Source organism: Myotis lucifugus, unplaced genomic scaffold (genome assembly GCF_000147115.1).
Source record: "Myotis lucifugus unplaced genomic scaffold, Myoluc2.0 scaffold_19, whole genome shotgun sequence".
NCBI lineage: Eukaryota > Metazoa > Chordata > Mammalia > Chiroptera > Vespertilionidae > Myotis > Myotis lucifugus.
Window position 1 is genome coordinate 2,286,839 of NW_005871067.1, and position 14,107 is coordinate 2,300,945.

A 14,107-nucleotide genomic window follows, 5' to 3' on the forward strand; every position below is an offset into this window, starting at 1 on the left:
TGGGGACCTCCAGAAATTCTTATTCCAGCAGTATCCCAAAGACTCCACTTCCAACAACATTAGTAACCTAAACACGGCACTTAGCTTAACTCCCTTGGAGTAACACTTTATTGTATTATAATGCCTGCCCCCTCAATAGTTTGACAACAGATCATGTATTATTAATCTTTGTATCCTTTCAGAGTATCTGGTAAAGATGAACATGGCTTATTGAATGAATGAATGCATGAATGAATGGGTGTGTGCACATAATTTTCTGCCTACAAAGAACAGAATTGTGACTTAGTGTAACTATGTGTTTATGTGGGTTTCCCCAAAGCGATCTCACTCGCAATATATTTCTGTAAGTGCTTTGAGATACAAATCACAACCCATAAAGTTCACTAAGTTAAAGTGTACAATTCAGGCTTTTAGTATATCTTGAGTTGTGCATCCATCACCACCATCAAATTGCAGAACATTCTCATCACCCCAAAAGGAAACCCCTACCCATTAGCAGTCACTCCTCATTTCCCCCCACTCCCTAGCAATCACTAACCTACTTCCTGTTTCTCTGGATTTTTAATTAATCTTGTCACATGTATACAGAATATCGAGTATTAGAATCATCTCTCCCATGACTGAAATAAATAAAATCCGAGGTAGCTTTGATTTCTTATATTAGCATAGAATCAACCTCCTGCCTTGTGACCCTGGACACGTGTTGAACTGAATTTACTCTCTTCATAAAATAAAGAAGTGTACACCGTGTGTGAGGGAACCTTCAGGTTAGAACACCAACCTAAAGAACAAAATAAATAAACAAACAAAACAGACACTGGCTCATAGAGAACAGATTAATGCTTGTCAGATGGGAGGAGGGGTTGGAGGTCTGAGTGAAAAAGGTGAAGGGATTAAGAAGTACAAATTGGTAGTCACAAAATAGCCATGCCTATATAAAGTACAACATAGGGGCAATTATTATCAATAATTGTAATAGCTATGTATGATTACTAGACTTATGGGTACTAAACTTATGGGGGGAATCGCTTTATAAATTATATGATGGCCTAACTACTATGCTGTATATGCTGTTTACCTGAAACTAATATAATTTTGAATGCCAACTGTGATTGACAATTTTTTTTTTAAAAGATCTACAAATACAAAATTAACGACCGACCCCCCCCCCCCCCCCAAGAAACAAACAAAAAACAAAAACACCCTGTGGCTACGCTTCCAACACCCCACCCTCGCCAACCTTCCCTTAACAAATGTGTCTATATAATTCAGATTCCAGGGCAGAATGCCGCAGCTGCTCTCCCCTAGAGAAGCTGTGTTCTCTGTTTCTTCCCCTCTCCTAGTCTTTCCTTTGGGCCCAGGAGAGGGTCCCTGCAGAGCTCGGGAACCAAGGCTCAGCGCTACGCCCACAGGAAGCGCCACCCAGCAGGGGACCCTCCTAGGCGGCGCGCGCAGGGGAGCTGGAGGGCGCGGCGCGGGGCGGGACAACGACGCCGACAGCCAATCCCGGCGCAGAAGAGGCGGGGCTACACTTGACAGTGGAGGTTGCCGGGCAGCCGATCCCGGGCGCAGCCAGCTGAGTGCAGCGTGGGGAGCACAAGAGGCTCAGGCAGCGGCGGCGGCGGCGTCCCGGCGATGCTGCGGCACTCCTCGAGCGCAGGAGCCCCGGCCTCTTCCTAAGGTAGTAGCCCCGTTCGCCCCTGCGCCGGGGCACCGCAGCGCCCAGGTCAAGGCTCCCTGAGGCGCTGGGCTCTTGAGCCAGGGATGGGCTGGCTACGGGGAGCGGGTGGGGGAGGGCGGGGCCTGGGCGGGGCTACGCTGCCCGGCGGCGGTCCCAGTGAGGAAGAGGGAGGGAGCCCAGGGGGAGGTGCTGTCTTTGGCCGGCAGCTCGTGGCATCCCCATCCTCCATCCGCCTCTGCCTCCAAGTGGTTTGAAAGAGCTTTTGTTCCAGGAGAAAGTTTGATGCTGAGACTCCAGGAGCCAGACTGGCGTCCCCAAGGCCCGCGCCTTTAATAGAGGCAGCTCCCCTGCCTGCCGGGGGTGCCTGTGCCCTGAATGCGGGCATGCAGGAACCCATGCCGCTTTCTGATCAGAGCAGCATTCCTGACACAAGCTGTTCTTCAGGAAATTCATCTGTAGGACCCCCCTTGGGAACAACTATGACTTTTGCTTGAAAGTAGTGCATCAGGTAGTCAATGTCCCCATGTTCTCTCCTCCTAGAATGGGCTCTACCAAGGTCTGTACTCTCAGAGCTTAAAAAATGTGTCTATCTACCTTACCTTCTAATTAAAGCTCCCAATCACTAGAATGTCCAAGGTGCCAGTGATTACTTTTGTCATGTCTTGAATATTTTCTTATTGCCACGTGCTTGCAACAGGCTTTCCCTGAGCGCTGGCTGCTGTGGAGCACAGGAAAAGGAGGGGGAAGTTGTGGCCCAGCTCTCAGGGTAAACAGGTGGAAACAAAGAATGCAGAGCATGTGTATCCACTTGAAGGCAGGAGAAAGTTCATCCTTCAAAACTAGATGGGTTATACGTGGGGAATCACTTGCTTTACAAACTTTCTCTAATGCAGAGAAATAATTCGAGCCAGAAATGAGTTTTACACAAGAAGTAGATCAGGTAGAGGTAGTAAAGTGGGTATTGCATGGACTTGAAATTAGCAGGTCTCTACAAATATATGTTGCTTACTAATTCTAATCATTCTGATACTATTCTGATCACATGTGGATTCTCACAGTTACTTTATTTCTTACCAAGACATAGTCATACTGTAAGACTATTTCATTCATAATACCAACTTCTGTGCCCTGGAGACCTTTTGTGCCCTGTTGTGTCCTTTGCCAAGGACATCAGCATGTTTTTGTGGTCCATATGGTTTATCCCCACACCAGGTAACATATCTGTAAGAACATTTACATCATAAATAGAAGGAAACTTCCTTAGTCAGTAGTGACAGAACAGTGTTCCTATATTGAGCACATTCTATGTGCCAGATATACTACTAGGTGTTTTACATGTATTATTACTTTAATTCTTACAATCTCTGATGAGGTATTATTTTTCTGTTTTAGAGTTTAAAGAGTTTATGTAATTTTCCCAAGATTATACGACAAGTAAGTGACAAAGTTGGGATTTGAACTTGTATGTACTGTATGCTGTCTCCCAGCCCCTCTTGAGAGAGACTAGTATGTGTTATAGTAGGAAATCCAAATATGGCAACATAGACTGCCTACTGGCCTCGACCAGACCCGTTTATAGAACATCTTCTCTTTCTGGAAACCCATCACTGTATGCCTGTGCCCAGCAGGTGTTTTATTCACCAAGGGGTGACATCTCACCAAGGGACTCCCAGACTCTCCTCCATCCTCAGTCCTCAGCATGTAAATCAGATGGACAGCTCCAGACATAGGCTCCTTGCCCTTTCAGATAAATTTATTCCAAAGACAGGTAACAGAGTTTTTCCCTCACTAGCAAACATAGAGCAGTCTCTACCTTCACAGTCATCAAGTCTATTTTGGATCTGCACATCTATGTACACCCCCAGTTGGCAGCAACACATCCCCTTCACTGTTCACACTGGTGTACTTGTCCTCCTGTACAGCTGTCAGAGAATTCCTGACAGCGGCCAGCCTACATAAAAGGAAAGACTAAAACAAAGTTACTGGAGAAGGTGGTACTAGTCTAGGAAATCCCTGGACTGTCCTCTGCTGACCAAAAAGGAAACTAACTTAGGGCCCTGCCGATATATACTGTAGCCTGTTGTCAACACTGTCGAAGAGATGTGCTCACCATATACAAACCCTTTCACATGTTGTCTTGTGATGTATGTGACCACACACCTATTTCTGATTTGATTACTTGCTTTTACACTTAGGTAGTTGTCAGTTGACTGAACAATATTAAAAAAAACAACACAAAACTGATTTCACAGTTATGATACAGTAAGTTTTGAAGCTGTGCCTAAAAATAATTGTGTCTGTTACTATAATCTACAGCTGTTGTTTTAATATTTCCCTTCCCTAAGGGTGTGTGTGTGTGTTCTCATCCTTGGTATAGTTTTCAACTCTCTCTGGTTCCAAAATGGTTGGCAGTAATAAGCCTAAAAGGAATAAATGCATTTTTTGAGCTGTGACCATATAATGCTTGGAAACATATCCCTGTGGGTGGCATTTTACTCATGCTACTCTAGTGCTAAGAATATCAAAGTCCTGTATGCGTGCTTTGGGATTTTAAGTGGACTCTCCTGTCTAATTATTTCACTCAATCCCCATAACAGTATTTGGGTTTCAGTTTAGAAGACAGCCCCAGTATCTCTCCTCCAACATCTCTAAACTCCCCTGCACTGGAGCAGCACTAATTAAAGCTGGGAAAGTAGAGTATGAGGTATGCTCATTGTCACATTCTTACACCAGGATAAAAAATGTATTAGAAACATGGTTGGGATAGAGTGAAGTACATGTCTTTAAAATGACTAGTGACTTACAAAACTCTATCAAATTATTGATATTGCACAGTTTGCCTAAATAAAGTTGGGTTCATGCAAATAGCTCGTTAACTTAAAACTGTCCCATATCAACAAACTTCCATTATGTATTCTCTTCTATTTATAAAACTTCTAAATGAACTAGCAAATCGTCTTTATTTCCATGTATCATCAAATCTTTAATACCATCAGTTGTAAGACATAGCATTATTTTTATTTTATACAAAAAGAAAGAAAATATACTGCCAGTTATGACATGGCACTTTAACAGTGGTCTGTATATTTGATACATACCAGAATTAACCCTTTGCTTCAGTAGGTTCCTTTGAAACAGAAACTCAGTGCTGGTAACCTTGTCTGGATGTACACCTCCAAGAACATATATATCTACTTAAAGGCCTTGCCTTGTAGTCCACTTTTTAACCTCCCCAAAGCCTATCTTTTATATTTTGACATTTGACAAAGAAACAGGTTAAAAAGATAGAGAAAATTTTGATGGGCAATTCAGATTTTCATCTGTCATTGCCTCTGCTTCTTTATTGCTCCCTGGTCAAACAAAGTCCATTTCTAGGACAAGGACAGCAAGCCTGATAAGGATGCCGGCAAAAGGAATGGCAGGGAGTGTAACAGCAGTGAGCTCTAAAGCAGTTCTGAGGATTGAAGCAAGTTAGCATTGGCCAAAGTACCCCACAGCCTATGAACATAATTAGTTGGACCTACAGTGACACACCCAGATTCCAGTCCAGTGAGATAATAGAACCTGTGAAACCCATTTATAACAGAGGTCACTGATGGGTTTCTAAGATTCATGTAGTTTGCTGGCTCAGGGGGATGATGAATGATGTGGGCAGAGGGTTGTTCCTGACTCCCTGGGTATGGGTGAAGTAGTATGGCAGGGTAGTGGGTGCTGTGAAGGGATTTGGCAGATAGATAAGAGATGATGGCTTGTTCACATAGGAGAAAATAATGATCAATTAAATCTTTGGGTTTATACTCTAAAGGAACTTACATATACTTACTTTTATTAAGTATTGTTAACATGGATCAGACAAATGAGAAAAAGAAAAGTTTAAATCTTGTTTTTTTTCTAAACAGGATAGAATGAAAGAAAAACAGGATAATCTTAGTTGCTAGTTCTATGATTATGTGGGGTGATTTGTTTTAGTCAGGTATGGTAAGATATGCAGATAGATATAGATGTTACTGTCATAAAGGAAGAAATTTATTATACTCACATTCCATGGGAACCAGGGAAGCAGTGGAGTCAGAGGGAATAAGGAAATGTGGACAAGAGACTTTATTGTGGTTTCCACTGGAAAGAACAGGAAGCAAAGTAAACAGGTTTAGGATTGGCTATTTGGAATAATTTCAGAGGGCTCTGGGACACAGGGAAGTTCCTAGATGTTTTGTACCTGGCCCTGAGGTGTTTAGGTTAGGGGGAGAGTGGCCTTGAGTATGAAAGCCAGTTAAGGAGGTGATTGGGAGTTTGGACTCAGTATTGGTTGGTTTGCATAGGAAAGGCATACTGGAAGGGAAGATGTTTATCTCTAGGAATTTGCTCACCCTGTGAAGAGTAGTCCCTAGAGTCATCAAAACCCCAAGATGTCAAAACATCAGAATACAGAAGATAAAAGATATGGTAACATGGGAATTTGTTAAATAGTCACCTAATGAATTAGGCCCATGTACACATGGAGTATTCAGCCAATTGTGCAGAAACGCCTCAGTCAGGGTCTGACACATGGTACTCATCCAGTAACCAGTAATTAAATGAGTCATGGTGCCAGATGGTCCAGCCAATGCTCACAGTCAGGCTTTGCTGGAACAGTCAGGTGTTCACTGTTCATCTTCAGAAGAAGAAAAGATAAGAAACTGCACTCTCTACGGATGAAAGATGAACCACCCAGGGTGAAAAGGAGGCAAAACACTGAAGTCTTTAAAAACATAAATAAGCCCTTAAGCAAATACATTGTTAGCTGTAGAATTTTGAAATCTACAAGGTAATTATATCTTTGGGGTAATTACTTATTCACTGGATTTGGAATATCAACAAAAGTCAGGGAACATGAAAGTCAAAGGCAACTTTTTAAAAGGTTGTTTCTCAGAGTAAAATGGGAGTTGCAAGTGAATTGTGTGTGGCATTTGTTGTGCTCAGGAGTAGACTTCTAAATATGAGTTACTCTAAATCGCATGAAACATACTTTTCTTAACTTCATGTCAGTATTGATCAGGTGATGGGATGATATACATACACATAAAGAAATGGTACTGGACAGAGTTATATGAAAGCATTTAACAGGGAGTGTGCTGGTGACAAGTTTAGGCAAAATATGTTTTAAATGTACCTGTACTAACAGATATCCACTTTAAGGATGCTGATGGAGGGTGGTGATGAGTGGGATGAACATGAGGTGAGACTCAGGACATTATTTTTAATGATGAGTGGCAGGAGTGCATGATGCTAGAAGTGTTAGGACTCACAACGAAGTAAATGAAATAAAATGTTGCCTTGTAAATTTTCCTTATGTGGTTGGGTAATGATGATGACATCTTTAAAGTCTAATGACTTTTCCTTAGAATTTTGACCATGCACATTAATAATAATGAAAACATAAGCAGGAGGTCAATCTAATAATCTAAGAAGGTGGGGGTTAGAGAGCAACCCAAGGACTTGTATGCATGCATATTAGCATAACCAATGGACACAGACACTGGGACGGTGAGGGCTTGCCAGGGGTGGGAATGGCTGGGGGAGGGGTCAATCAGTGAGGGCTTGCCAGGGGTGGGAATGGCTGGGGGAGGGGTCAAAAGGAGACATATGTAAAACTTTAGACAATAAAAAATAATAATAATCTAAGAAGGTAACTCCTTCACAGTGAAAATTCTGAGATTGCCCTTTGCTTACCATTCCTTCCACTCTGACTTTGCACACATCTCCTTTGCATTGTGTAGGAGCTTATTTATGTTGATGGAAATTGTAGGAATGCTTTCACTAGAGCACAGCTGCTCACCCATTGTGTTTTGAAACTGACATCATAACTCTAATTAGAGCAGCAATATTAGCCTAAACTTGCCAATGAAAGCATTTCTGCCTAGCTTATGTTGCTGACCTAGAGTTCATATTTGTCATGACAGTCCTTGGGTGGTTAGGATATGTTAAGTGAAACATATCTCTTAACCTAATATATGTTTTACAATCCAGGCTTCTGTGGCCTTTTTTTTTTTTTAATCTTTATTGTTGAGACTATTACATAATGTCCCCCTTTTCCTCCTATTGATCCATTCTAGCCTGCCCTCAGTCCCAACCCCAGGCCTTCAACACCCTATTGTCTGTGTCCATGGGTTATGCATATATGCATACCAGTTCTTTGGTTGATCTCTTCCCACCTATCCACCTACCCATCCCCGCCTTAGATTCAACAGTCTGTTCCATGCTTCTATATTTCTGGATTTGTTTTGTTTATCAGTTTATTTTGATCATTAAATTCCACATATAAGTGAGATAATGTGATACTTTTCTTTCTCTGACTGGCTTATTTCACTTAGCATAATACTCTCCAGGTCCCTCCATGCTGTCTCAAAGGGTAAGAGGTCCTTCTTTTTTACTGCTGCATAGTATTCCATGGTGTAAATGCACCACAGCTTTTTTATCCACTCATCTACTGATGGGCACTTGGGCTGTTTCCAGATCTTAGTTATTGTATTTGTACTGCTATGAATATAGGGACCTTTTAACCTCGGATTCTGTACACGAATTAGGCCTATGTAAAAATTGGTGTATTCCGTCAAATGAAATAATATGTGAAAATATCTGAATTTTTCAAAATATGTAATGGACATTACATCTACATAAGTGGTTTCCGGTATTTTTCAGCATCAGAAACATTCATGAGTCCTTTGCTTCCTGGAGCCCTTATAAGACCCCATAATTATAGGGAGAGGGTTAAGGGACAGCCCTCCTGGAGCTGTTCTCAGTATTTTCATTCTATTTGAGCTTTAACCTTTATGAATTTGAATTTTACTCTTTTGGGAGTAGAGTGGAAAGAGGCATACCCTTGCTTACATTTTAAGCCCTAGAGCTTAGAAAGGTGCTGGCAAATTGTAAGAGCTTAATAACTATCTGCTGAATTAAAAATATAATTTGACTGGAATTCCCACCTTTCTTAGTTCCCACCTTTCTTGGTTCAAAGATTCTTTTTTTTTAAAATATATTTTATTGATTTTTTACAGAGAGGAAGGGAGAGAGATAGAGAGTTAGAAACATCGATGAGAGAGAAACATCGATCAGCTGCCTCCTGCACATCTCCCACTGGGGATGTGCCCGCAACCCAGGTACATGCCCTTGACCGGAATCGAACCTGGGACCTTTCAGTCCGCAGGCCGACGCTCTATCCACTGAGCCAAACCGGTTTTGGCTGGTTCAAAGATTCTTATTAATTATGAATAAAAGTCCTCACAAAATACTTTATAATTTGATAGTTAAATCACCTTGAATGAAGCAAGAAATCAAAACTGAAATTTTAACAAATAAAGTCATGAAGATAAACTTGCCTTAAGAAATTTTTTAAAAATCTATTACAAATGACCATTATTAAAATTTTATGGTATTGTATTAAAAATAATAGTATATAAATTCCAGATTTTGATTTAGATTATTTAATGAACTTAATTTAAACATACAAATAAGTAGTGCAACCTTGAAGAAAGGATCAATTACTTAATGCAGCTTGCTAAAACAATAGAATAACAGTGTGAAGAAAAACAGTAAAAAAAAGAATAACTTATATTTTGGTTATAACCAAATATTGTATTAAATTTCAGATAAGCCATGGTGTTCAATGTTGGAGAATAAAAAGAAATACTAGAATGATGGTTACATATCACTATACATTTGTCCAAACTCAGATATACAACACCAAGAGTGAGCCCTAATGTAAACTATGGACTTTGGGCGATGATGACATGTCAGTGTAGGTTCATCAACTGTAACAACTGTACCGCTGTGGTGGGGAATGTTGATATTTAGGAGCTATGCATGTGTGGGTGCAGGAGATGTATGGGCAATCTCTCCTCCTTCCCTTCAACTGCTCTGAAACTGTAGTCTTAATAAAAAAAGAAGGAAGGGAGAGAGGGAGGGAAACCAAGCAAAGTAATGTATTTATTCCAGGTCTGAAAGCAGTGAAGATTTTTCTGAGTATTTATGTCATCTTATAAAAAAAAAAGACGGAATATAGAAAACTGAAACTTATTTAATTAATGAAATAAAAATAAAACAATTATAAAAGACAAAAATGACAGAATGAGAAAGGAGATGGCCAATGAAAACTTATCTAAAATATGTAAGGTGTTGATATGAATATGGACTGTGTCACATGAGTACTCGGATTCTACTCCATAGGGTTGAGGGACATGAGCAGATATTTTGGGCATTGGAATACAAATGTTAGACCATTGTGTGATCAGCCCAGAGTATAAAACATACACAATAATAACAGCACTTAATGGTATGGTTTGTGCTTTAGCAAAAGTCTAAAGTGATTTGGAAAGTGGAAATCCTATGTCCACTTCTTTTTCATTTGTTACAAGTAAAACGAAAATAACGATAACAGTCCTGAACCAGCACTAAAGAAGATAATTGTAGGGCTTTTATTCAGAAAGTACTTGAGACAGAATTCTTCATTGGGATTTTCTTTTACTTAGATGTTTTTCCAGACAGTAGAAACAAATTCAACAACAGAGTTCAGTTTGGACACTTACCGACATTAATAGCACATTAGACAGCTTCTCTACCTTAGTTTTATCTTCTTGGTTCTTATTATCATGAACCTGTCACTATTTCATGATCTGTGCATCTCAGAGCCATCCTGGTGGTTCTGATGTGGAAGTGCACAGGAGCTTTTTCCACTTTGCATCTTCTGATAGATGACTGTCAGGAGACACAACCCTGCCAACTGGCCTCTTAAAACCAAGGCCATCTGCCAGCCAAAAGCTGCCATTCAGAATGCTGCCATTCTCCCCATCATATCATTTTTATTTCTGCAGCTGGCTCTTAAACATTGCTTCCCCTGGGAGCTGAGATACGAGAGAATTGAAACCCACAGCCAAGAACCAAAATTCATGATAGTTTAAATCACCTCCCCCTCCATCTTCAACTAGAGCTGCTCACAAATAGACTGATTTGAGCTTCTCCTTGTATTTCCCCAATTCAGAATCTAATGAGCCACTACGTAGCCAGAATTTGGTTGCCAGAGAGATGAATAGACCTAGCCTGTCTTTATGATCCTGCATTTTGAGTATCAGTCCCTGAAACCTCCAGTGATTTTACTGAGAGGAGTATGAAGAATAGGTTTTATACCAGTACAAACAGACACTTACTATGCTTTCTTGGTTCTTTATCTAGATATTTTACCTAGGAACATATAAATTGCTTTTTGTTACCTCAATTCTCCCAAAGCCCATCAAAGCTCTTCTAACAAGTTCCAACTAATTGTTATTTCTTTTTTTTCTTTTTGCACTTATCTTGATTTCCTCTTTTCTCAATCTGCCATCATAGCTCCACCCTCCTACAAAAAATAATATATATATACACACGTGTATAATGTATATTTATGTGTGTATTTGCATATAAATATATAATGCACACTATTATACAGTTTAAGAAATGAGTCAGAGTCATTGTTCTCTAGCCTCAAATAGTTTTGTTCTTTTACCTTCTCTTCCAAGGAATACTGAGCCTGGACATCACCAGCCCCCTGTGTGCTGCCAGTGTCCTTTGCTCCGTGGCCACATGGGCAGCAGTATCCCTCTTCATTCCTTTTCCCCAACTCAAAGTCTTCTTTCTGCATTGCCATTTCTTGGTTCCACTCTCTTTCCTGTTGTACAATGCCTTCTATTCCCCTGACATCTTTGTCTCCTCAGAGAGGAAATATGATGTAGCTGAAAGAACAAACTTTAAGAATATGATGTTTTACCTGGCCAGCGCAGCTCAGTGGTTGAGTGTCGACCTATGAACTAGGAGGTCACAGTTCGATTCCTGGTCAGGGCACGTGCCCAGTTGCAGGCTCGATCCCCAGTGTGGGACATGCTGGAGGCAGCTGATCGATGATTCTCTCTCATCATTGATGTTTCTATCTCTCTCCTTTTCCCTTTCTCTCTGAAATCAATAAAACTATATTTAAACAAACAAACAAAAACAACAACAAAAACCCATGTTGTACCAGAAAAATAAAAGGAATATAGTGTTATCAGCAGCTATCACAGCTGTTAAGCTTCCCTAAAACAGTACTCCATATTTAAAAGATTTTTTTGTTGTTGTTGTTGTTAAAGGTATTCCTAATACATTATAAGTGGGCTTTTTAAACTTAATTTCTTTTTTTAATTTGTCTGGGTATTTGGTATGTTATTTTTTTGTTTTTCAATTATAGTTTATACTCAATACTATTCTGTATTAGTTTCATATGTACAGCATAGTAGTTAGAAAATCATGTAATTTATAGAGTGGTCTCCCCCCAATTGAAATAGAAGATTTTGTTTTCTTAAAGGAAGTCATAGTTGCTCTGGCTGTTAGGACATACTAACAGCTGGTTGCCCTCTGGTGATGTCAGAGATGCTGAGAAGGGCAATTTGACAAAGGCCTTTCAGAGCATTTAGTCCTAAGCTTGTCCCCATCTTTGCTGTGTAAGTGGCTCACTCCTCAGCAGTAGGAGGGACTCAATCCTTGGGGGACCACTCTGACCTGTTTGAATAAGCTATCAATCTCTTTAAAAGCCTTCCAGACACTTACTTTGGCAGCACTTACAGGCTGGTGCCTTTGGGGTGCTTTTAGTTTCTCCTCAGTATTTGTTAAACAGTTGAGGTATTTATCAGAAATGTCCATTGGACACACAGTATAGTATGTATTTTGAATTGTATTTTTACTGAAACCGTGGAACTTGATTTCTTGTTGGATCATGTCCTTAGCATCTGAAAGAAATACTGGAAGTGTTGAAAAGAAATTATATGTGAATTACTCCCATTTAGAAGAAGACAATCAGAGCTGGCACAGCTGCTGAGCTCTCTGCCACAACTGACCAAGTGTGAGGACTGCTGATCAGGAGGCAAACAGAGGAGGAGCCCGGGACCTACGCCCTCCTCCCACCTCCTCTGTCTTCCACAGGGCCCAGGGCCACCCACCCAGGGAACCAACACCAGCTTAGAAACAAGATTAGAAAATAAGAAACACAGTTCAGAGGTCACAAGGGACATGGGAAAAAGGCTGTGGCACTGTTGATTGCACTTGTATCCTGGATAAGATCTCTCACTTGAAATTCGTGTGAAACACGGGCAAATGTATGTATTCTTTTCTTTAGTTTTGGAAGGGAGTCTATAGCTTTGATTAATTTCTTAAAGGAACCCATGGCCAAAAAGTGTTTGAGAACCTCAGTTCCAGTTTTCCTCCTCAGTTTAGAATAGCCTCTTCTTTGCTATTCTAAGTTTTATTCAAGCTATCCCCAAAGAGACAAAGTGTGAGGTGTTCTAAACCTCCAACCTCAGCTACTCGGGAAGGGGAGCTTTTAAACACAAACCCTTACTTCCCTGAGTACCCAGCAAATCCAATAAATCAGACGGTTGGGTGTAGGCTGCTCTGGGGAGACTGAGTGTGTGAAGGGTGATACCATCCACTCCCAAGGTGGTCAGATAGCTGCCGGAGGATGCTGGGTACATAGAGAATGACCAGTTCAAAAATGTGTGATCTTTTGGACCAGTTCAAATCTGTGGTAAGAATTGATTATAGTCATTTTGTTTTCCACTGAGGGTATAAGCTCAAGAGTATTGATATTGGCCTGTGGAAAGATTGGGTATTTAATGACATATAAATTTATCAGAACCTCCTTTTAAAAATGACTGGTCTGAACTAATACCAATCAAAATGAAATCAAGTCATAATCAAGGCTTGTTTTATATGCAATTAGGTTTTGAGAGCTTAAGGACTATTCTTTATGGTGTCAGTGTTTGTGATGAATTGCCCAAATATACATACAGAAAAAATAAATAAATATATGAAATTTTTATTTTTGGAAGTTTTCTGTTAATATCTTAATATCAGTTTCATTAACAGTATTGTAGAGAAGGTTCGACCTTATTTTAAAAGGGAGATTCTAAGTCACTTTCATTTTGCACTGACTGGTTAAATACCTTTCTCTTAATCTTCTGAACTATCCAGTCTGCTCATTAGTTTTTAATCTGTGAACTTGAGTAAAGTTTCTGGACATTTGTGGATGAATTTGCTTATTTGAAGAACTTTGCAAGGTGGTCTCCATTTTACTTGAACACCATTAAATAAGAGGATATGCTTTACTGAAAGATCTTCATTGAGGATTAACCAACCAAAGTAGAAGAAAGAGATGATTGATAGACCCTAATATATAAAAACCCAAGGTCCATAATGTCCAAAATGACTGAAGACTCGACCAACTGGAAGTCAGTCCTGCAATCAGTGTTGGGTTGCCATGGCGACCCAGCACAGACTGCCACTGCTGCGGGTGTGGCAACCCAGCATTAACTGCCAAGGGGGCTGCGGATCAGGCCCGGAGAGATGCCTGGAGAGAGAAGCAGGGTTAACATCCTGTAGTTTTCTGAGTAC

General features: G+C 40.4%; 1 protein-coding gene across 1 annotated transcript in view; it reads left to right on the top strand.

Annotated features, from left to right (window-relative positions):
* The first annotated feature begins 1,580 nt into the window (after nt 1-1,580).
* FRY (FRY microtubule binding protein) overlaps nt 1,581-14,107 on the top strand; it is a 572,796-nt gene continuing 560,269 nt past the window's right edge. The window contains exon 1 of the mRNA XM_023751126.1: nt 1,581-1,681. The gene's annotated coding sequence lies outside the window, so the exon portion shown is untranslated. The remainder of the gene's footprint in view (nt 1,682-14,107) is intronic.